This window comes from Eleutherodactylus coqui, chromosome 4, assembly GCF_035609145.1.
Source record: "Eleutherodactylus coqui strain aEleCoq1 chromosome 4, aEleCoq1.hap1, whole genome shotgun sequence".
NCBI classification, from domain to species: Eukaryota; Metazoa; Chordata; class Amphibia; order Anura; family Eleutherodactylidae; genus Eleutherodactylus; species Eleutherodactylus coqui.
The window spans coordinates 256,722,491-256,746,198 of NC_089840.1; positions in this window are offsets into that span (position 1 = coordinate 256,722,491).

Here is a 23,708-nt window from a genome sequence, read left to right on the forward strand (position 1 = left end):
CCAGAGAGAGGCCACTGGTCGGCAGTCCCACCAGATGTGTATCATTGTGCCTCTGTTCTCACCACACCTCCAGCACATGGGTGAGGATTGAGGGAAGATCTTCTGCAGCAGGTCAGGCATCCTGTACCACCTTGTAACTAACTTATAATTGAGGTCTTGGATCCTGCCCGCTGAGGAGAGTTTATGTGTGAGGGCCCATACTTTATCCCAGTCCTCCTCTGTGAGAATGGTGCCAAGTTCTGTTTCCCATGCCTCTTTGTAATTCAAGGTCTCGTCCTCCGTCTCACGGCCCAGCAGTATCTTGTATAATCTGGAGATCAAGTGTCTCTGGTTTGTGGTTGATAAGCAGAGTTGTTCAAACGCCGTAAGTGGCGCTGTCAGGTTGTCTTTCGGTGTCAGCGAGCTCACAAACCCCCTTAGTTGCAGGTATTGAAGCCAGGACCCTGGCTGATGGGAATTCTGTCCCAGTATCTCTGTCATGGGTTTTAGGCCTTCTTGAGTCATGACATCTCTCAGTCTGGGGATCGGTCTGACTGGGAGAGATAGGAGTCTCTGGTGTAGTAAAGTGGCTTCAAATTGGGGGTTAATTACGAGTGGAGTTAAAGGGCCTGGTATTGTGATCAGTCCAAAGTTGTGCGCCATATCTGCCCATGTCTTAATTAGCTGGAGACCAAAAGGGGAGATATTTGGGATGGATTTTATCAGTCTAGGGGGGATCCATAATGCTCCGTCAAGCCCGTCTGGTTCGCCTGCATGTTCCATTTCTACCCAGAGGCTTGTACTCCTATTTTTGATGATGTCGAGGGCGCAGTTTGCGATGTTGGCTTTGTGGTAGAGGGAGAAGTCCAGGAGGCTCAGGCCTCCTTTCAAAAAGTTAAACCTTTTTGAACAAAGGTTAATATAAGACACTGTATTATTTTCGGGGAAACACTGTAGCACTAAGAAACAGATTATAGACAGGCAGCAGTATGCAGATGTAATTGGCTTGAAGGATACCTCCAGTTGTCCAGCTGAGTATATCTTCCACCAGAGGTGTAGATGTGGTGATGGGAGAAGCAATGAATGCCAATTTTGCACCTGTCCTCCAGCTGATGTCTCTGCTGTCACTTTTAACCTTCTGGTAGGGAGATGTAGTCAACAGAATAGCTGGAGGTGGCCTTTAAAAGGAAGCTGTCAACTTGAATATGCTGTCCAAACCACAGGCATGATGATATAAAGCAGGGGAGCTGAGCAGACTGATATGTAGTTCTATGTGGAAGGATTCAGTATATCTTGTATTTTCCATGTATATGTGAGATGAACAGTCCAATGGGCGGAGCTATCAGTGATTGACAACAATCTGTATATAACTGTACACGCAGAGTTAGCTTTAAATCACAGATAGGACCGCCCATTGGACTGTTTCCCATAAAACTATATATCAGTCTGCTCAGCTCCTCCTGCTCTTTAACATGATGACTCCAGTTGTGAGCTGACAGATTCCCTTTAAGAGGTTACCTGGTTGAGAAAAAAATACTGCAGATACTCTATTAGATAATTCTGATTATGGATCCTTTTACACCCCTTGATGTTATTCAAGTGACAAGCGCTAATCAAAGTCTGTTCTTCACACAGACTAATTCAGGGTGCATGAGGGATGAAGGTCGTAGGATCATTTGTTTACATGGGAAGATGTACTGGCAACAGAGATAATTTTTTAAAAATTATTAATTTTTTAAAAAACATTTTCTCCTTTGTCAGGTGAACAACAGCACCTTCATATGGCCCAATGATCAGGGAAACAAGTGTTCCTAAAAATGTTATGTGATTGTTGAGCCATGTAGGGCAGTCCTTTGTTACCCAGCAGGACCTTCATCATCTCGCACTATATCTCTTTGTAAATGATGAGGGCACAGAAAGCACTGCCTCCATGTATCTCCATACATGATGTAGGCCCAGATACTACTGCCTCACTATCTCCCCTTCCAAATTATGTAGGCACAGATAGTACTGCCTCCCTATCTCTCCTTGCAAATTATGTAGGCAGAGAAAGTACTGCCTTCTGATCTCTTCTTGCAAATTATGTAGGCACAGATAGTACTGTCTCCCTATCTCTTCTTGCAAATTATGTAGGCACAGATACTACTGCCTCACTATCTCTCCTTGCAAATTATGTAGGCACAGATATTACTGCCTCACTATCTCTCCTTGCAAATTATGTAGGCACAGATAGTACTGCTTTCCCGACTCTCTCTGTAAATGCTTGATGGACAGATAATACTGCCTCATTGTCTCCTCCCTGTAACTGATGTAGGCCTCCCTGTATCTACCTATATGTTAGAGGCCCAGGCAATACTACCTCACTATCTCTCCTTGCAAATAATGTAGGCACAGATGATACTGCCTTCCTGACTCTGTAAATGCTGTATGGACAGATAACACTGCCTACTTGTCTCCTCCCTGTAAATGATGTAGGCACAGATAGTACTGCCACTCTGTCTCTCTCTGTGTACATTATGTAGGTACAAACAGTATGTAGGATAGCAAAATGCTTAATGAAGCTGCTTGGGACTGGGTGGTGTGGTTAGGATTGAGGGACAGAGACCGGAAGTTAGAAGGGTGGGTTTAGTAGCAGGAAGAGCAGGGATACAGGAGAAAAGAAGAAAGAAGCAGCATGGAGCCTTGAGATTGCTTAGAAGAAGACACCCACCTGGCCGACCGAAGAGGCACAAGGCAGAATCCTTAATTCAGGAGTCACGAAGGACGCAGTGAATTCAGAAGCCGTCACAGCTGAGATGTTAGGCGGATGTTTGCCTTTCATGCCAGCATTTGTATTGGAGAAGGGTGGTTTACAAGCCCGAGTTTAGCGGGGCTTTCCAATGCCTATAGAAATCAAGAAATCGGGGACGTTTTTTTCGGTCAAGGGTGGGAAGCGTTAGAGTTAAATTTTTGATAAAAGTTGGAGAAAGTTCATGAAGTGTTAAATAAAGCTGTGGTCTACCCCACTTAAAATGCCAGATTGGTGTGTAGTGTTTTTTGCTATAGAGTAAGATGGGAGCAGTTGGGGACAACGAGGGGAGTTCCACCCCAGTCCTGCATACTCATCTCACTATACAAGTGATGTAATCACAGTGAAATAATGTAGAAGTTGGAGATCTATTTAGCATACTTAAAAGAGTTCAATAAAAATACATGCAATAGTAATCATTACAGGCAATGAAAAAAAAAATTCCCCACTTCCTTTCTTTATGGATCTTCTTGTTGCAATGAAACAAGTGCAAACTGAAACATCTATTTGAATCCAACATGTTATCTGCCCTACAGTAGTTATGAGAGCTGACTTCCCTTTACCTTTACATGAAAAAGTAAAAGCCATTTCTGAATCTAATGATGCCAAAAATGTCACTTTTTTAGTAGCCCCCTCCTTCCTGGGTCAACCCACACTACAATTTCTTGAGAAGTATGTTGCGCAGTGTTAGGACTGAACAGGTCCATTATGTTAGGTAATTTCTTATATTTCAAAAACTGCCAATTTGGTTTTACAACTTTGACTAGGCAACAAAGATTTATGGATAATTTAGAGGAATTAGGCTGTGAATATCACTGTAAAACAAGACATAAGTATGTACCAGGTTTCAAAAAGAAAGTGCAATGCAAAGATTAATTATATGGCAGAGTGTAACTCAGACGTCTTATTGTGCCCCTCATATCACATATCAAAGACGGAGCAGAGGCGATGAAATGCCCGATTGTTCTTTCTACATATGGAATCTGATATAACTCATTAAACAACATCATTTATTAATGCCATTGAGTTTTATTCTTAGCCATGGCCAGGCGTGACTTTTCCTGTTCTCAGTAATTAGTTCTGCTATCAGAGTACAGGAGCATTATGGGGTCTGTGAATAAAATCAGACTGGAACAGGGACATAAATGGTTCAGAAGGCGGACACGGTACGCTCTTTTTGTGAGAATATTTTTATGTTGCATATAATCTTATAATGCCGGTAAAACTATATATATAAGATTTTATACATGGTCGTGAAACGCCTTTGACTTCTATGACATAATTGATACTCTTACCATAGGAAAAGTCATTGAATTCAGTATATATCTTTAGAAATGGCGCTGGTTGGAGTCGGTTGCAGTCAGAGGAGTCATGTGGGACTAGCTGGACACAAGTTGGTGGAACTAGACTTCACCTTTCCCAGGTACTAACAGTGTTTCTCAATACTCAGATACTTACAGGACTCACAATAAAGCCAAATTATGTAAACACAGTCAAACAAGCAATAACATCAAGCGCATATCAACATTAGTAGGTAAGAAACATGCAAGAAGAGGAACTCACCAATAGATGATGGGAACAGAATGGTGATGGTAATCAGATGATGATAATCATGTTGGTATCAAATGGAGCAGATGGTGAACAAATGACAACAAACTGACAATAACTGACCCTTACTCTAGCTTTCACTAAGCCTTCCTTCAATCTATGTCTGATGCTGACCCTAACACCAAATACCACTGCCCCTAACACCAAATACCACTGCTCCTGAGTATCCCTAAAGAGATCCATAATGGAAACCTTACCTGAAACATTGACACTGGCAAACATAAAGGGACAATAAGACCCAGAGACAAGAAAAAACAGACTTCAGAAAAGCTAAACTATGAAGTAAAGCCAGACAGATATAAAGAGGAAAAAGGGAAACAAAAAGTGTAAGGCAAAGAAGCAAAAGCAAGTGAAAAAACGAATCCACGCTCCAGATAAGGTGATAAGAGTATAAAGCTGAAAAGTAAGTGGGGGACATACCCCCTTATTCAAGCTTACTTACACTGTGTAACTTCGTTCTTTAAATAATCCTGTTCGATTGTGCCGCGTTTTCGGACGCCCTGGGGCCAGCAACACGTAAAGTCATGTGCGCTGCCGCGTCATCCGGGTGCATCGCATCATAGGCACTGCATTCCAAGGAGGGTGCCTGCTGCATGTCAAAGCACGCCACCGTGCACCCCGTGCTCATGATGAATAATGAGTGTGGTACGTGATATTAACCCTTTGTAATATTTATACAATGGCACCATCTGCTGGCTAGAGTCAGTACTGCGGTATGGGACAGTGCTGGAGTAGCCCACGACAAAAGAGCGGCTGGCAATATATAGTAAGAATACCCTGCCGGACGTCTTCCGACATCAAAGCTGTACAGCCTTTAATCAGAATGTCTTCAGACGTCAGACAGTGGATTGGAAAGCGTGAAACAAAAATCTGTAATGCAGTAACTAAAGAAACATAGAGAAAAGGCCTACACGGCATAATAGAAAGGCCAAATGCAATCCAGCCACGACCCTCTATTAACTATAATATAAATAAAATAATTATTATCAACCTAACCAAAATTCATAAATAGATAAATCAATCGATAAATAAATAACACGTCTCAAAACTAATACATTGAGGCTGATACATTGAGGTCCTTATGTGAAAAAGAATTCATACCCTGTTTCCCTGAAAATAAGACATAGCATGATTTTCCAGAATTTTTGAAGATGCAAAATGATTTTTCTGGCTTTTTGAGGATGCTTGAAATATAAGCCCTACTCCAAAATTAAGCCCTGCTAACAGTTAATGAAAAGAGTAAATTTAAATAGTGTCAAGGCAGCTATACATGTAAAAAAGTTAAACCTTTTTGAACAAAAATTAATATAAGACACTGTCTTATTTTTGGGGAAACACGGTACTAGTTCAACCTAAACGGTTAAACTACATATTTCATTGTGATGCGCGGTCATCAAATACAATAAAGTCATTATGCCGTACAGTACACAAAACATATTAATGCATAAAATCATGTGTTTAAATCCCTACTATTCATCACATAATTAAAAAGACATCATTCACATAAAGATAATAATAAAACTAGGAGATACTAAAAGAGAACAAATGAACATAAATTGTTTTATTCTGTAATAAAAAAAACTATCTTCATGAAATTGTACTCTAAAAGGACACGGTTCTAACTTGATGCTAATGTTCATAAACTTGAAAGCCATCGATAAAGCTGGGTCATTGATAAAGTCACAAATCTTAAAATCCTTTCATTTATAATTTTTCCCTCATTTTACCCGTTCGGTGCCAATTCAATTGAGGAGCCATTTCTACGGACACGCATGAATTGGCCAAAGGGAATAAAAGGTCTCCAGTGCGTGCCTGCCAGCAAAATCAAGATAACTATTTGTGTCGACCACTTTAAAGTGAGTCCTAGTATGCACTTTCTCCTCAATATTAAAAATTTGAATGTAACTTCTGTGAGGCTGAAGGTACTGGTAAACTCCAAATTCCAGTTATTAAAGGGGTTGTCCCGCGGCAGCAAGTGGGTCTATACACTTCTGTATGGCCATAATAATGCACTTTGTAATATACATTGTGCATTAATTATGAGCCATACAGAAGTTATAAAAAGTTTTTTACTTACCTGCTCCGTTGCTAGCGTCCTCGTTCCCATGGAGCCGACTAATTTTCGCCCTCCGATGGCCAAATTAGCCGCGCTTGCGCAGTCCTGGTCTTCTGCTCTCTTCAATGGAGCCGCTCGTGCAGAATGCCGGCTCCGTGTAGCTCCGCCCCGTCACGTGCCGATTCCAGCCAATCAGGAGGCTGGAATCGGCAATGGACCGCACAGAAGAGCTGCGGTCCACGGAGGAAGAGGATTCCGGCGGCCATCTTCACCGGTAAGTATAGAAGTCACCGGAGCGCGGGGATTAAGGTAAGCGCTCCGGTAAGCTTTCTTTAGGTCCCTGCATCGGGGTTGTCTCGCGCCGAACGGGGGGGGGGGGGTTGAAAAAAAAAAAAAACCCGTTTCGGCGCGGGACAACCCCTTTAACATTAAGATTATTAATAAAAGATACCAAACGTGGCTGATCCCCATCCCAAATAAAAAGGATGTCGTCTATAAAACACTGATAAAAAAATCATTGCAAAAAGAGTGGACCCAACCCTTAGCGGGCCGCTCCGAAAGGAGTCTCTCTTCCTGTGAGGTGTCCAGATGCCCATTTGAGTGTATCTTGTTGGCTCCCTTGGAGGAGCACCCCGGACGTTGAAGCGGTACCAGGCGAGGAGTGGCCCAAATGCCCTCCCCTGCAGTGGCGATTGACCCCACCTCCTTTGGAGTTCCAGATGAAGGCACTGAGTGTAAGAGGCTTTCTCCTTAGAGTCGAACATGGAGATACCTCCCCATATCCCCCCCCCCTCCTCCCCTACTTTCCCTCCCCTCCTTGCACCTACTTCCTTTGTTTCGATTTTCGATTTGTTTAAACCGATTGTTGCAAAACAGGCCTTCTTAGTATCTAATAACTTTCTAGTTTTCCCAGGCATATGACTTCTGTATATACAATCGACCAACTTTACTTACCATCTGCTATGTACATCCCAGGGTATGTTGTACCTGGATTTCATCTCTACTATTTCGCCTGGTTGTTATTGGAAAAATCTTCTAATAAAGATATTATTAAAAAAAAAAAAAAAAAACACTGATAAAAACAAATATTCTCGTAGTGTACCTGTCCGCCAAGGCCACCATATATAAATTGGCCAGACTAGGGGCAAATTTCGTCCCCATGGCTGTTCCCTTAATTTGGAGGAAGTAATCATTGTTATAGCTAAAATAGTTTTTTTTGATTGAAGCAATATGTTTAATTTTTTAAAAATAACCATTTTATATATAACAATGATTGCTTCCTCCAAATTAAGGGAACGGCCATGGAGATGCAATTTAAGCATAGTCACATTTAAGCACAAATTTGGATTCTTCATCAAATTCCCCTTCTCTCTTTCTCTCTATATATACATACATCACATGCCTTGCCATTTGAAAATATTGAGTTGGTTCCAAGATGGCAGCTTTCAAAATGGCCACCATGTTGGATACCACCCCTCACAGATTTGTCCCCTTCCCTTTAGCAACATGTCACACACAGGATGGCATCCCCAACCACCATTTTCCATGTATTTAGGTGTCTATGGTCCAAATTTGCTTTTGGTAATAGCTATGTGCAGGGAACACAGACCATAAATATGGCGGTGTAAATTAGCCCTTGCAGAACATGTGTGCACTGATGAGACCCTATTATGTGGCTGGTGGACCACAAATGGTCCAAGATGTGTTGTCCCATGAAGCCCAATTTAGTATCATGTGAAAAAAGATTTACATTTTATTGGGCTCTGTGTATAAAAGAACTCAAGTTTGATTGTTCAACTCTCTGTCTCTCATGCCAGTTACATAGGTAAATCTTGACTTGGTTATACTTTCAGGGCTTCTCTGATGACCTCATCTTCAATCTCTTATTTGAAGTTCTTAACCTAAAAGATTGGTTAGAATAAAAACAAATTCTGCCTTTTTCCTAAAGAGATGGCGTTTGATGTGCTCCGTGATCCCATTTCCCCCGTTACACATCTTTTATTTATGTCCTGCTCGTATCTCAAGCTTTTCTGCTTTTGAAAAACATGGATGCCTTGGATCTCGAGTGAGATGCGCTCAGTATCGATGGTGTGTACTCCGTCTCTAGTGAATACGTGTCCAGCGGTGCAACCAACTGAAGCATTTCAACTGTCTATTAAAGCTCAAGTACAAGGGTGGATTTGTATTAGGCACTTCAAAAAGTAAATAAACCGTAGCAAATGATAAAAGTCGTCTTCTATAATAGGAGACACAATGGGGATTGTCTGAAGGTTCGGTGGATTCTCTCTGGATTTACGCATGGAGTCTGAACCTAAAAACGGATCGAATTCCCAGCAATTCTACTGACACTGCAGATTAATGGGGGTTTTTTATGCATAATTTACATGGTCTGGCAAAAAATCTGAGTTGAAGGGCTCCCTCACACGGGCGCTGCGTTTTTGGCTGGCCGCGTCATGGCTACAGCATGAATAGAGGCAGCCGTGACCAACTCATGCTGCATCTCCCGTTTTAACACCCATTTAGACGGTTGGGCCCGCGGCGTATATACGCAGCAGCCCAGGATACCGTTGGGCAGAGGGAGAGAGTTTAGCTCTGCTAAATTTCCTCCCCCTCTCCGCCCCTTGCCAGCTATCGGCAAAGAGAGGGGGCAGGACGGCATGGGAGCTAGTGTGCTAAACTCCTATGGGAGCCTATAAGAGCTGCCGGAAAAGGGAGGTGAGAGGGAGATTAGTAGCCACTCTGCTAAACTCCCTCCCTCTTCCCTCCACCTCTCTGGCCCTTGCCAGCTACCTGCAGTGGGAGGCAGCGGGATGGTGTGGGAGCTAGTGTGCTAATCTCCCGCCCCATCCTAACCCCTTGCTTTGCTGACAGCCGGCAAGCGGCAAAGAGGTGGAGGAAATTGGGGGGGGGGGGGGTTTAGCTGAGCAGCTGCTAAACTCCCTCCCACCTCCCTTTTCTGTCAGCTCTCATAGCCTCCCATAGGAGTCTATCGGACCGGCCAGCATATTCTAGATGGAAGATAGGTCCAGACCTATCTTTTCCGACCGGGGTAAAAACGGCCAGCTGGAATGCTCACCGTATGCGCTATCTTTAGGCTCCTTCACACGAGCGTATGCGTTTTTATGTTCACTCAGATGCGCTGTCAAGTACCGAAATTAATTAGCATTTTCTCGGCCATTCACACAGCTGGGTGCGATGTTTTAAGCAAAAAAAATAAATCACAACCTGGAAATCCCTCGCTCGGTATAAATCCTCTAAATGACTTAAAATGCCTAAAGAGAGGCACCTGTAAGCTTTTCACAGCATTGGCTGCTGCTAAACTGCCTTCCCCTCTCTTTTTTTCCAGCTCCCATAGGAGCCTATGGGAGTCTCTGGTGTATATTGGTTAAAAGATAGAGCAAGAACTATCTTTTTACCCAGCGTATAATAGCAGACGTGGATTTCGGTTGCGTATGTTCTATTTTTTACAGTGCAGCGTTTTTACGTGCCGCAAATTCGCCCATGTGAATGATTGTCTTGGAAACCAATGCCTCAGATGGTCGCGTACATCGGCCGCTTGTGAAAACGTGCCTACATAGCCATGCATTTACGTACGCTCGTGTGAATAAAGCCTTTACCAGACGGCCGTTTTTACGCACCAGAAAATTTCTATTTGAACTGATGCATTGGAAGATAGTCGCGATTTTCGGCCAGCGTTTTATCGCAGCAAAACGCTCGTGTGAATAAAGCTGAAAGGCCACCGATTAGCTCTACTGAACTTCACCAATCTAATCCATGTGTGATTCTGAATGCAAATCCACAGTAAACATCCTGAGTTGCTGCTGAAAATCCACAGTGGGTTTGCTCTTGCTAATTCTGTCTGTGTGCAAAAAGCCTCAGGGCTCTTTCACACGAGAGGCTGGGCGCACTAAAATCACGCGCTTAAATATCACGCGGCTATTAGAACCAATTGTTTCCTATGGGAACCTTCAGATTCCTTTATCTGAATGTTCCCATAGGAAACCGTTGGTTCTAATAGCCGCGTGATATTTAAGCGTGTGATTCTTCCACACATAGATCCCCATGTGAAAGAACCCTTTGAGTGTTTTCACATCTGCGTTGGAACCTGCGGTCGGAGATGCCTTCGCAGATGTGGCATAAAATACAGGTAGAATAAGGCCTCATGTCCACGGGGAAAATCAGGCCCGCTACGGATTCTCCATGGAGAATCCGCAGCGGGTCCCTCCTGCCCCGCGGACATGAGGGCTGAATATCAGAATAAACTCACCTGCTGCGGGCCGTGCGTGTCTTTCCTTCTTCGCGGCCGGATCTTCTTTCTTGGGCCCGGCGGATGTGCTCGGCACGCCGGCTGCGTGCCACGCGCATGCGCCGGGCACATCTGCCGGGCCGAAGAAAGAAGTTCCCGGCCGCGAAGTGAGGGAGACATACATCACCCGGAGCAGGTGAGTTCAATTCAGGCGCGGGTCTCCTGCGGATCCAGACGGCTTCCATAGGCTGCAATAGAAGCCTGCGGGAGCCATCCACGTGGGAGACACGCACTTAAATGGAGTATGGTCCGGATTTTTTCCTGCACGCGGGACCCGCGTCTGCAGGGAAAAATGCCATCCGCAGGTATTTAACTACCTGCAGGTGTCTAATGCATCTCTATGGGGCGCGGATCCGCGTGCGGGAAAAACGCTGCAGATTTAAAATCTAAATTTGCAAGTGGACATGAGGCCTAAGGATTTAGTTAGCCATAGTTAGCGACAAGCACAGGTGTATTTGCCATTAGGCACTGGAGTTCAGGTGCCTAGAGAAGGGGTGGCCCCAGGATCAACTACAAGTTGTTTTTTTTATATAAACTTCTGTCAGCATGGAGATGCTCAGCTGCCACCAGACTAATTTGCAAGAAAAGATGGAATCCGATGTGTTTTTTTGTTTTACGGAATTGCTCATTTGTACACCTCCCATAGACTTTTCCAGCATGATGGAGCACCAGGTCACAAGGCAAAACTAATAACTAAGTGGCTCCGACTAAAACAATGACATTTTGGGCCCATGGCCAGGAAACTGCCTAGATCTTGACCCCATTGAGAACCTGTGGTCAGTCCTCAGAAAGCGGGTGGACAAACAAAAACACAGAAATTGTGATAAACATAAACTTGATATTCAGCATGCCAGGGCAAATTGCAGAAGCCTAAAAATAAAGGTCAGCACTGTAAATATTGTGTCTTTGCCTAAACGTGACGTCTTTGTTTGTAAAAGTGTAAAAACTTATGAAATGTTTTAATTGTACTTCAGTAACCATAGAACAATCTGACTAAAATATCTAAAAACACTGATGCAGCAAACTTTGTGAAAACCAAAAATTGCGTCAATCTCAAAACTTTTGACCACAGGGAATCTCTATATCTATCTATCTATCTATCTATCTATCTATCTATCTATCTATCTATCTATCTATCTATCTATCTATCTATCTATCTATCTATCTCATATCTATCTATCTATCTCATATCTATCTATCTATCTCATATCTATCTATCTATCTATCTCATATCTATCTATCTGTGTATCTACCCATCCATCAGTCTTTCTATCTGTTGCGCTATCGTAACAATACATCCAGACAATCAAAACTATAACTGCACTTCGTTTCCAATTCGGTCCCTTTTACACATCTCCTCCTCCCTTCCCACCCAAAAATATCTATCTATCTCATATCAATCTCATATCTACAAGTATCTATCCATCTATCGCATATCTATCCGTCTATCTATCTCATATCTATCTATCTCATATCTATCTATCTATCCATCCATCTATCTATCTCATATCTATCTATCTAATATCTATCTATCTATCTATCATAACAATACATCCAGTCAATCAAACTATAACTGCACTTTGTTTCCAATGCAGACCCTTTTACACATCTCCTCCTCCCTTGCCATACATGAAAAATATCTATATCTATGAGTAGCTATCTATCCATCTATCTCATATCTACAAGCATCTATCAATCCATCTATCTCATATCTATCTATCTATCTCATATCTATCTATCTATCTATCTATCTCATATCCATCTATCTCATATCCATCTATCTCATATCTATCTATCTATCTATCTCATATCTATCTATCTCATATTCATCTATCACATATCTATCTATCTGATATCTATCCATCTATCTCATATCTATCTATCCATCTATCTATCTATCTATCTATCCATCTATCTATCGCATATCTATCTATCTATCTCATATCTATCTATCTATCAATCTATCTCATATCTATCTATCTATCTCATATCTATCCATCTATCTCATATCTATCTATCCATCTATCTCATATCTATCTATCTATCTATCTATATATCCATCTATCTCATATCCATCTATCTCATATCTATCTATCTATCCATCTATCTCATATCTATCTATCTATCGATCTATCTATCTATCTATCCATCTATCTCATATCTATCTATCTATCTATCTATCTATCTATCTCATATCTATCTATCTATCCATCTATCTCATATCCATCTATCTCATATCTATCTATCTCATATCCATCTATCTCATATCTATCTATCTATCTATCTATCTATCTAATATCTATCCATCTATCTGATATCTATATATCTATCCATCTCATATCTATCTATCTGATATCTATTTATCTATCTATCTATCCATCCATCCATCTCTCTATCTATCGCACTATCTATCGTAACAATACATCCAGACAATCAAAGTTATAACTGCACTTTGTTTCCAATTCAGACCCTTTTACACATCTCCTCCCTTGCTATACATGAAAAATACAGAAAAATGTCCTTCGCCATGGGATTAAAACCGCAGGCTGCTATCAGCTTGTGAAAATTGAGTGTATCTGATTGAAATTGCACTAGTTAGGGGGTTACCAGGAGTTACAGCAATTTCCCTTTATAAAGTTCATAGAAGTGGCCAAATAGGTCCCCTACTGTACTGTAAGACTATAAAAGCTTCCCTCGCACCGGCTGTAATGGTTTTACTTGATTGCCTTTGTACTCTTTGCTGCGTTGGTTATCCATTTCCGAACATCTCAGGGCACAGATAACAGGTTACTGTATTGCACTTGATGACAACTTCCCACTGCTTCTTCCTTCTCTGGGAGATATTCTTGCAATGCATCACTGACCAATGCTCCATTTTAATTGCATGGTAATAAAGCTGGGTACAGGACGCAACCATTAGATTGTAATCGTAATCCTTATGTAAAGGGAATGTGGAAGTAGGGCGAGGATTGTAATTTAATGCACATGTTATGTGTAATTGTAATGTGAGTGCTGCATACAGGCTGCTGATTATGCATCACTTATCTGCAGCCTTTCATCTCGGAGGTTGACTGCCCATTTAGAATGTGAAGGACAAATTATGAACATTTCTTGTTGCGCACTACACAGCAGTCTTCTGTCTAGAACTGAGTCCCTAATGGGTTTCAGATTGGAAGCACAATACAAGTCATATGCATGCTCACTTCCATGCTCACAGCTAGCCGAGCGTCAGCTTTCACATACAGCATACAGAATTCTTGTGTCCTGCCTTACTGGATGATATATATATATATATATATATATATATATATATATATATATATATATATATATATACTGAATAATGGCAGCTACAATGTGCAAATAAAAGTAAAACCACTGCACTTTCTACTAGGATAACATACCCCCAGAGATAGCTGTCCCACAGCACTGCTGCAGCCACTCCTCAAATATATGTGTATATATTTGTGAATGTGTGTACTGTAATTATGTGTATATCACTTTAAATGGTCAGGAAAGTGTTAAATTCTGGTGTTCCTAGGTACTACCTTACCTTGCATGACTTTGCAGAATACACTCTAACCTGCTCTAATACCTGTCAGTCACCCCTAGCTAGTACTGGGATTGGATAGAGAATTTTCCCCTAGCTCAGGATTGGTGGAGAAGGAAGGTATAAAGGGTAGAAACTGGACTTGGTTAGCCAGTCTAGTCCTGGAGCCTAACCATGCAACATCTAAGTGTGAGTACTAATAAGCCAAGTTTATTTTGGAGTGTTAGCAGTGGAGAGAGACAAAGGACAGAAAAGAGGAGGAAAGAAAGGAGATCAAGCTAGTAAGTCATCTTTAATGTAACAGTCAAAGGCAGGGAGGAAATGCTAGACGTTAATGCTATTCCCCCTGAGAAGAACAAGATTCAGAAGTAATCAAAGTCTAGAAGTGTGAGTTAAACTCCTCAATGTCTGAAAGTGTAATTTCAATTCACCATCTACCTCAATTGAACACAATTATTTTTAGCACTGGTGTAGCTCGTCTAATAGACCACCATTTTTGCCATCTATCCGGAGGAGCAGTAGAGCCACCGTGACTACCATCTCATTTCTGCCCCACTGCTTAAATGCCTCCTAGGTCTGGGTCGCCATAGCTGAGTTTTGGCATCACGAACAGGATGAGCTTCCATGTCTTAAGTGGCAGTATTCACTCAGGATGCAAAGAAAAAAGAAAGTTGGGATATGAGTGAAAGTTTTCTCTGCATCCAAGTTTAAGACAAGTTCCACATCAACCCTCTGAGTCTAAAAGAGGAAAGACCAAGGTTTCGGACCCTCTGAGCTTGGACTAATAACATATTCCATGAAATAATGATGTGTTTCAGTTCTTTGAGTGACTTTCAGATTATGTCAGCGCATGAAAGGTTAAACTGTCATCTTGAAAATCTGGATGTTATAATGTTAAGTGAAGTGAATAAAAGTAACTTTATTAACGAAAAAGAAAGTCAAGCAGAAGTGTGGGATATGTTGTTGACGGTAAAGGACTGTTTTCAATTGTACTGTCACATCAAGAAGCTCCAAAATGGGGGCCTGAAGACAGTCAATTTTAACTGCACCACAGTCCTTCAAAATGGTGCCAGAATGTGGGGAAATGACTTTTTCACTCTCTTGAGAATGCCCACGAAAACTACAGTCAAAGTAGGGGGTCACCTATCCTCCGCAGTGGAAAGCAAAGCACAGCAAGCTAAGCTCCGCCCCTGGGCGGTCCTGCACTCCATTGGTACCAAATCCTCGCTGGGCAAGATCAGCCTTGTCCCAGCCGGAGAAGTAGCCACATCTACTTCTCTCTACAAACAATGTCTACAGCAGCTGAACAGCAGGATGTCTTCACGGTGGATGCCTGCCAACTAACCCCAAAGGAATCCAGCTGGACCTTTGGGGATGAAGCAGAGATCCTCCTGCTGATGTTAAGCAAGCCAAAGGACACTCTTGGAGGCAGCGGTTCCCTTGCTGAGCACCACGATGCCTCCCGCAGTGGAGCCACTGATTTTGTAGGTACGGAGTGCGCCGGGGGCGGCTTTTTTTTAAGTAGGGGGAACTGTAGTACCTCAGCATTAGGGTTCCACAGCACTGCTGCAGCCACTCTGTAAATATATGTGTATATATTTGTGAATGTGTGTAATTTTGTTTGCAAATAAGAAAGATGGAGCAATACCTCTTCAGGGCCACTATTGGATGGCAGCATTCCTACAAATCAATATCTGACCCTTTATACAGGTCTTTAGAACAATGATTGAAAATTGAAAACCAAACCAGAATTCATACACAGACAGCTGTTTTGGGGTGTTTGCCCCTCAGCAGTGTGCAGTAGGATCCTGGCTTGGCTAGTGAGAGGCCTATGACGTGAGTCGGGAGGGGTATCATCACTCCTTAAGGAGAGCACCTAGAAGGTGACTTAGGAGACTTATAAGGCCATCCATGCTCCTCTGGGAAATTTATGCAAATAAGGAAGATGGACCAATACCTCTGTGTATAATGTGTATATGACTTTAAATGGTCAGGAAAGTGATAAATTCTGGTGTTACTACTACGTAACCTTACATGACTTTGCAGAATACACTCTAACCTGCTCTAATACCTCTCAATTACCCCTAGCTAGTACTGAGATTGAATAGTTTTCCCTTAGCTTAAGATTGGTGGAGAAGGAAGGTATAAAAGGTAGAGAGTGGGCGGGGTTAGCCAGTCTAGTCCTGGAGCCTAACCATGGAGAAAGTCTAGTTCTGGAGCCAGGAGGAACAAGGAGAACATCTTAGTTTAGATTAGTTCACCTGCAGCTCTATATAGTTATTGTATCTTTGTGTCACTGATAGACTGCTGAAGAACATGAAGATGAATACCCAGGACTCGCATGATGTCGTAGACTTCAAACTCATCCATTTTCTCCCACTTGTAAATCTTGGTCGGTATCAGTCGCAGTCCATTTCTTTCACCTCCGTAGGTTTAATTACACAAAGCAATCTTTATCATCCTTCTATCGCTGTGATTTCCTAAAGGGTCAAGCAGGCAGAAAGCATTATAACATATGTACTTTTAATTTCGGAAAACTGAATCTCCGTCCTCCAGTGGGAATCTCGAGAGTGAAGGAATTTAAAATGAAATGTAAAGTAATCCAATTCTTTCATGTTGTGAATATTCAGAGGTTCACAGACACGGCGAGTACACAGCGGAGAATTGGATGGTTTCCATGGTGACGACACGGTTATTTGACAGGACGTAAAATTAATTTGAAATCAAAAGGATAATGATATGAGTGATAAAAATATCAGGCCCATTATGAAATATGGATGTTATTTCATTACCAGACATACTTTCTGTACAATCTACAAGTTGGGTAATGTATTTCTAAATGTAGAGCCCGTGTGCTCCAATGCACAGGAAGCTTTATGTTACCTGCAGATTAACAATTCCTTCTGTCTTCTGCTGTAGTCTGAAGGCATTTGCATCATGTCTCGAAGCTTTGATCAACTGGAAGGCAATCAATGCAGCAAGGTTTCTGCTATGTTCTTGAGGAGAGGACACAGGGGCTTTATTACTTGCATCATTCTCAGTACCCTGTGATGGGACGATGTAGCAGGTTTTAATTGGTGGGATAAAGACCTTGTTCTAGAGACCACAGATTTATGAGCCCACGAGGGAAGATATAAGAGTTTGTGCACATGACAAAGTTGTATGGCGGCACATCAAATCCCTCTGGATCCATAGTATGGCCCTATTGGACATCTTTGCCCTGCCAAGTTGTGCCTTTCTAAAGGCCCACCAGGTGACCACTAGAGAAGTTGAAGAAAAGGCCCACAGTAAAGGCATGCTGGAGTAGTTACTAAAGCTTGTGAAGGGCTGAGTCAGCCCCAGTGTCATGGGTGGTAGTGCAACACACGATTCAGGATATGATGCAGCAGATGGAGTAACCAAAGTTTGCTATATTTATTGATAAACACAGAAATAGAAATTAATATATAGTTAGAATGATTATGCAATTAAACCTTGTTACTTAGAATCACCCGCCGCGAACTACATCCAAAGGATAATATTTTGCGCTTTAGTTTTCAGGTCTCTCATGAGTATTGGGCTGAAATTGAGTGCATTTTTTTCACATAGGTAATTTTGGCGGAAGTCACAATCTATCTCCATGGCTACATTTTAACCCTTATGGGTAGCTCCTTACACCAGTATACACTGTCAGAAAAGTGAGACTTACATTGGATGGCACTCTTTGTGGTATTGTTTTTGGCACACACACCTACCCCCCGCGATAAGAAAAAAACTATGTTGTACTAAGAGGCAGTTTGCCTGTATTCTGCTTGTGCAGAAAGCAGTACGATAGCGGCATACCCCCACAACATAACAACTTAGTGCATAAATACAGTTACAGAACCAAGCTCATAAAATAAATACAGCACAAAGCAACCTCAGCGCACAGATAGAATACCAGAACCAAGCTCATAACATAAATGCAGTAGCACAATTACTGTTGCAAGGTCGCCGATGGGTTGACCGAAATATATAGTGCCCCTCTTTTGTCCCATAATAGATAGTGCCCATCTTCTGTCCCTATAATAGATAGTGCCCCTCTTCTGTCTCTATAATAGATAGTGCCCATCTTCTATCTATGTAATAGATAGCGCCCTTCTTCTGTCTCTGTAATAGATAGTGCCCCTCTTCTCTCTCTGTAAAAGATAGTGCTCCTCTTCTGTCTCTGTAATAGATAGTGCCCCTCTTTTGTCTCTATAATAGATAGTGCCCCTCTTCTGTCTCTATAATAGATAGCACCCCTATTCTGTCTCTGTAATAGATAGTGCCCCACTTCTGCCCTCATAATAAATAGTGATGCGACTTCTGCCCCTGTAATAAATAGTGCCCCTCTTCTGTCTCTATAATAGATAGTGCCCCTCTTCTGTCTCTGTAATAGATAGCACCCTTCTTCTGTCTCTATAATAGATAGTGCCCCTCTTCTGTCTCTATAATTGATAGCGCCCCTATTCTGTCTCTATAATAGATAGTGCTCCTCTTCTGTCTCTGTAATAGATAGTGCCCCTCTTCTGTCTCTATAATAGATAGTGCCCTTCTTCTGTTTCTATAATAGATAGTGCCCTTCTTCTGTCTCTATAATAGATAGTGCCCTCTTCTGTGTCTATAATAGATAGTGCCCCTCTTCTGTCTCTATAATAGATAGCGCACCTCTTCTGTCTCTATAATAGATAGCGCCCCTCTTCTGTCTCTGTAATAGATAGCACCCTTCTTCTGTCTCTATAATAGATAGTGCCCCTCTTCTGTCTCTATAATAGATAGTGCCCCTCTTCTGTCTCTATAATAGATAGCGCCCCTCTTCTGTCTCTATAATAGATAGTGCCCCTCTTCTGTCTCTGTAATAGATAGCACCCTTCTTCTGTCTCTATAATAGATAGCGCCCCTCTTCTGTCTCTGTAATAGATAGCACCCTTCTTCTGTCTCTATAATAGATAGTGCCCCTCTTCTGTCTCTATAATAGATAGCGCCCCTATTCTGTCTCTGTAATAGATAGTGCCCCACTTCTGTCTCTATAATAGATAGTGCCCCTCTTCTGTCTCTATAATAGATAGTGCCCCTCTTCTGTCTCTATAATAGATAGCGCCCCTATTCTGTCTCTATAATAGAAAGTGCCCCTCTTCTGTCTCTATAATAGATAGTGCCCCTCTTCTGTCTCTATAATAGATAGCGCCCCTATTCTGTCTCTATAATAGATAGTGCCCCTCTTCTGTCTCTATAATAGATAGTGCCCCTCTTCTGTCTCTATAATAGATAGCACCCCTATTCTGTCTCTGTAATAGATAGTGCCCCACTTCTGTCTCTATAATAGATAGTGCCCCTCTTCTGTCTCTATAATAGATAGTGCCCGTCTTCTGTCTCTATAATAGATAGCGCCCCTATTCTGTCTCTGTAATAGATAGTGCCCCACTTCTGTCTCTATAATAGATAGTGCCCCTCTTCTGTCTCTATAATAGATAGTGCCCCTCTTCTGTCTCTATAATAGATAGCGCCCCTATTCTGTCTCTATAATAGAAAGTGCCCCTCTTCTGTCTCTATAATAGATAGTGCCCCTCTTCTGTCTCTATAATAGATAGCGCCCCTATTCTGTCTCTATAATAGATAGTGCCCATCTTCTATCTATGTAATAGATAGCGCCCTTCTTCTGTCTCTGTAATAGATAGCGCCCCTCTTCTCTCTCTGTAAAAGATAGTGCTCCTCTTCTGTCTCTGTAATAGATAGTGCCCCTCTTTTGTCTCTATAATAGATAGTGCCCCTCTTCTGTCTCTATAATAGATAGCACCCCTATTCTGTCTCTGTAATAGATAGTGCCCCACTTCTGCCCTCATAATAAATAGTGATGCGACTTCTGCCCCTGTAATAAATAGTGCCCCTCTTCTGTCTCTATAATAGATAGTGCCCCTCTTCTGTCTCTGTAATAGATAGCACCCTTCTTCTGTCTCTATAATAGATAGTGCCCCTCTTCTGTCTCTATAATTGATAGCGCCCCTATTCTGTCTCTATAATAGATAGTGCTCCTCTTCTGTCTCTGTAATAGATAGTGCCCCTCTTCTGTCTCTATAATAGATAGTGCCCTTCTTCTGTTTCTATAATAGATAGTGCCCTTCTTCTGTCTCTATAATAGATAGTGCCCTCTTCTGTGTCTATAATAGATAGTGCCCCTCTTCTGTCTCTATAATAGATAGCGCACCTCTTCTGTCTCTATAATAGATAGCGCCCCTCTTCTGTCTCTGTAATAGATAGCACCCTTCTTCTGTCTCTATAATAGATAGTGCCCCTCTTCTGTCTCTATAATAGATAGTGCCCCTCTTCTGTCTCTATAATAGATAGCGCCCCTCTTCTGTCTCTATAATAGATAGTGCCCCTCTTCTGTCTCTGTAATAGATAGCACCCTTCTTCTGTCTCTATAATAGATAGCGCCCCTCTTCTGTCTCTGTAATAGATAGCACCCTTCTTCTGTCTCTATAATAGATAGTGCCCCTCTTCTGTCTCTATAATAGATAGCGCCCCTATTCTGTCTCTGTAATAGATAGTGCCCCACTTCTGTCTCTATAATAGATAGTGCCCCTCTTCTGTCTCTATAATAGATAGTGCCCCTCTTCTGTCTCTATAATAGATAGCGCCCCTATTCTGTCTCTATAATAGAAAGTGCCCCTCTTCTGTCTCTATAATAGATAGTGCCCCTCTTCTGTCTCTATAATAGATAGCGCCCCTATTCTGTCTCTATAATAGATAGTGCCCCTCTTCTGTCTCTATAATAGATAGTGCCCCTCTTCTGTCTCTATAATAGATAGCACCCCTATTCTGTCTCTGTAATAGATAGTGCCCCACTTCTGTCTCTATAATAGATAGTGCCCCTCTTCTGTCTCTATAATAGATAGTGCCCCTCTTCTGTCTCTATAATAGATAGCGCCCCTATTCTGTCTCTGTAATAGATAGTGCCCCACTTCTGTCTCTATAATAGATAGTGCCCCTCTTCTGTCTCTATAATAGATAGTGCCCCTCTTCTGTCTCTATAATAGATAGCGCCCCTATTCTGTCTCTATAATAGAAAGTGCCCCTCTTCTGTCTCTATAATAGATAGTGCCCCTCTTCTGTCTCTATAATAGATAGCGCCCCTATTCTGTCTCTATAATAGATAGTGCCCCTCTTCTGTCTCTATAATAGATAGTGCCCCTCTTCTGTCTCTATAATAGATAGCACCCCTATTCTGTCTCTGTAATAGATAGTGCCCCACTTCTGCCCTCATAATAAATAGTGATGCGACTTCTGCCCCTGTAATAAATAGTGCCCCTCTTCTGTCTCTATAATAGATAGTGCCCCTCTTCTGTCTCTGTAATAGATAGCACCCTTCTTCTGTCTCTATAATAGATAGTGCCCCTCTTCTGTCTCTATAATTGATAGCGCCCCTATTCTGTCTCTATAATAGATAGTGCCCCTCTTCTGTCTCTGTAATAGATAGTGCCCCTCTTCTGTCTCTATAATAGATAGCGCCCCTCTTCTGTCTCTGTAATAGATAGTGCCCCACTTCTGCCCTCATAGTAAATAGTGATGCCACTTCTGCCCCTGTAATAAATAGTGCACCTCTTCTGCTCGCTTACAAAAAACAAACAAATCCTATATACTCACATATCTTGCTCCCCTGCTGCTCCGGACTGCTCCTTCTTCCTTCTCCATAGCATAGCGCTGGTACATGTACATGCTCAGACATGTGACTGGTGCTGGCCAATCCTTGGCCTCAGAGTAAACCAGTAAAATTCCCCACTTTTCCAATAATTAACCCTTTTCTACTTGACTCCCTAATGTGACTCCCTCCCTCAATAAACAATAATAACAATACACCCCCTTTCCTATTGAGCAGGGCATGAAGTATAGGTAGCGTGTGCCAATGATCAAGTCTTCCTTTTTGGCCATCAGTAGGATAGGTGTTCAAGGTATGATCAATGTATGAATGTAGAATGTCATTGCATGTGATGTCTCAGAAAAGTGAGCTTGGTTTACATTTTGCACCAGGGTTTCGAAGCTGCAAGTGTCAGCACCGGCCAATTGATTAAAATTTGCGCAGCCATCCTTTGTGCGGTGTACCAGCTCTGAAAAGCTGCGAGGTTGATGCATATAGTTATTTTCTTTGACAGGCCCAAGTTATGGCAATCCAAACCTGCTGATAAATAATAAAATAATCCCCCCATCATATTTTTAGCAGTCAAGTCACAAGTTAAGTACAAGTGTAACATTCCGATTTTCTTTAAGACAGGACTGTGCCGCAGCGTCTAACTACATCACAATGAGAGCCCAGACAGCATTTAAATATTTCAGTTGGCATCATTAGACAACCACAGGATTCAATCAGCGGACTCCTACGACATCTGCAGCGCTGCCTCTCTTCCCATTAATGTGATTTGTAATGTCTTACTAGCGCTTTTAAAAATTCAACAATATCAAAAAAAGTGAGATGTGTCCTCGTATACTCAAAATATAAACTATCTGTAGAAATGCTAAAGCTGCGGCCCATAATGTCCTTATGTAGGGGCAAGTCAAGGGCTCTGGCAGACAAGAGCGCTGCTGGCCCTTTAAGATTGGTGTACTGAATGGTTTCTCCTTTCTCCCCTTTCTTTTCCCCCTGGTCAGAGAGTTGATTCTGCAATCCTGGGCAATCAATGAGGAGTTCCTAAGATTTCCCTGTCTATGGCTATATTTAAGCAGAGGCCTGGGTTTCCCTCCCCCTCTTCGGCGGAGTATTGTAAGTTGTCCCGCTCTCCCTCCCTGTTGAGCTTGTAATGATTTTCGATGTGCTGTTGTGATGTTTTATTGTACACTTAAAATGTCTAAAAGGGGTCATCCAGTTGTAAACTATTGATGACCTATCGGCAGGATAGGCTATCAATAATAGATTACCTGAGGTAGGCTACCAGCGACTCCTGTCCATTAGCTGTTTGCCAGGCTGGTGTGCTTATAGGCTGAACTGATTTCTGCAGGAAGCAGACAGCTTCTTTCCCACTGCAGTGGCCAGGCCTGGTATTGCAAGCCCAATTTGTATTGAAGTGAATGGGAACTTTACCTGTAATACCAAGCCTAGCCACTACAATGGGAACAGAGCTGTCTGCTTTCTGCAAAAATTAGTTCAGTGCATATGTGCACCAAGTGTACTGTTCAACAGGTGATCAGAAGCGGCCCTGGGCGTCGTACCCCCACTGATCTACTGAGAATGGCCTATCCTGTGGGTAGGCCATGAATAATTTGCAGCTGGACAACTCCTTTAACCCCTTAACTCTACAGGGAGCACATTTATGTTCTACAGGTTCGGGGTTTGTATGGAGGAGGATGGGTGAGGGGGGAATCCTTGATGAGCAATACTATGCGTATGCTGGCTGTTTGTTACAGCTGACACCCGCCTGCAACAGCTCCG